Source organism: Penaeus vannamei, chromosome 35 (assembly GCF_042767895.1).
Source record: "Penaeus vannamei isolate JL-2024 chromosome 35, ASM4276789v1, whole genome shotgun sequence".
Taxonomy (NCBI): Eukaryota; Metazoa; Arthropoda; class Malacostraca; order Decapoda; family Penaeidae; genus Penaeus; species Penaeus vannamei.
Genome location: NC_091583.1, coordinates 5,775,555 through 5,778,054, shown reverse-complemented (window position 1 = coordinate 5,778,054; position 2,500 = coordinate 5,775,555).

Sequence of the window (2,500 nt, the reverse complement as noted above, 5' to 3'; positions counted from 1 at the left end):
TCCTTTTCTTCTGATATCAGATACTCAGCTCTAGGCGTTGGTCTGGCATATATTTAAAATGTTGGAATGAATGATTCTTCATCAATGTGAACTCTCATGGAAAAGGGTCAGCTAGAAGTAGCAAATTCCTTTTCCGTTAAAAGAAAGAGAGAGAAAAAAACAAACGAGATAGACATCTTCAGCTTGGAAGGTGTTTCCTCTCTCTTATATCCTTTCCAGTAAATACATGTAGAGCGAAGAATCAGAGCATTAGCGTCTTCTGAAAGGAAGAGGAAGATGCGAACAGCGGGAGATGCTTAGTAAAATATTCCCTTCTTTCCTTGCCCTTCCCACAGACCCTTCCGTGCAAGCAACACATGCTTTCAAGTCATTTTCAACACCCGCATATAAACAAACAGACAAAAATCGGAAACATGTACCCGTTCACTACAACTTGTCTCGAGAAACAAAGAAGGCGAAATGATAACAAACAAAGAGTCAGTGCAATATGCAAATCTCGCTGATACAACAAAGCAATTTACATTCAGTACGGATATCCACAGGGACACTTCTAGTCTGCATTCTCTGGATGTAGTTTTATTTGCATGATATACATAAACTTTGACCTTTCAGACTCCCACAGAGATAGGAGAGTCAGCAATGAAATTCGGTATCAGAGAAAACAGAAAACGGATCTTAAGGTTCATGCCTTCAACTTTGATCTGCTTATGAATATCCGCATTAGCATCGGAATCGTATGTAAAGGGCGAATGAAAATTGATGCTAAGTGAATTTCTCGAGATACACAGAGGAAGGAGCTCGACAAGTCAGTGACCGACATAAAAGGCAAGCAAGCCAGCCAACCCAGCGGCGGGAAGGACTTTCAGAGGCTTGGGCCAAGCTCGGCTATTTTTTCTTCTGCTTTTGTTTTTTTTCCCTCCACACAACAGTCGAGGTACGCTTATGAATATTTCTATTCCCGTTATTCATTGCCCTTTCGCGGTGAATCGCTCTCGGATGCTTTGTTGCCGTCGCGTTTTTCAGAAAGATGTAATCAGGAAACAAATAATCTTGGGGAAGAAGGTAGTGTTGACAGATTTTTTCGTTTTTTTTTTTTTTTTTAATAGTTTATTGTATTCTTAACTTAATATTCACGTATCTAGTTTTCACGTGGATGTTCGAACCGATATTTCATTGTTAATCGTTGAACTAGTCGTAGATAGTGGTCTGCAGACATTTAATGCAAACATACCTCCCGTTTCATCGTATTCATACTGGCTCTGCAATATCTCTTCCAGAGCACGCAAGGCCTAGGGGCCTTGCGTGAGCGTTTACCCCTGTGTTTGTTGCAGAGCAAGGACCGGCTCGCGTGCACAGTAGAGGGAAAGGCAGGTTGCACCACCTTCTGCCTCTCGTATATCAAGCGATGATTCTTCATTTTTGTCCTTCCTTTTCGACTTAAGTTTGTGGCGCCGCTCGTTAAGCCTAACAATGATAGATGCTGCTGTGCGAGCGCGCCGCGAAGCAGGTCACAAACGGCAGCTAATGATTCGGAAGTGACTGATCGTCGGGCGCTCCTCGCTGATCACGACGAGAACCGAACATCCGACGGCCCGCCCCTGGGAGACTCTCGGGCGGCCAGAGCGCCCTCAGGAAAGGTGTGCGCGTGCTCATGTATATATAGTGGACCTAGAAACATACAAGTATGATGGAGAACACGCACACACACACATATATATTTAAATATGTGTGTGTATATATATATATATATATATATATATATATATATATATATATATATATATATATATATATATATATATATATATATATATGTGTGTGTGTGTGTGTGTGTGTGTGTGTGTGTGTGTGAGAGTGTGTGTGTGTCTGTATATATATATATATATATATATATATATATATATATATATATATATTTATATATATATATATATATATATATATATATATATATACTGTATATACATAAAGCATATGAATATATGCATATATATATATATATATATATATATATATATATATATATATATATATATATATATATATATATATATATATATATATATATATATATATATATATATATATATATATATATATATATATATATATATATACATATGTATATATATACTGCATATACATATAGTATATAGATAAATATAAGCACATATATCATCATCATCATCCGGAGCTAACGCCGACGGGGGCGCATAGCCGCGTCCACCTGCTTCCACCTTTTGGGATCCCTCATGGCAAGTCGCCAGGCAGGGGCCCGGCCCATCTCGAGCTCTTCCCGACAGGTTTGATCGATCTGCCCAAGCCACGACCTCCTAGGTCTTCCCACAGGCCTCCTCCAACCAGGGTTGTCTCTTACAGAGAGAACCTGATGGGCAGGATCAGCCTGTGGAAAACGAGCCAGGTGGCCATATAGCCTGCGTTGGCGATCCCGGATTGTGCAGGTAACAGGTCTTGTGCCGGTCTCACGGTGCAGCCGTTG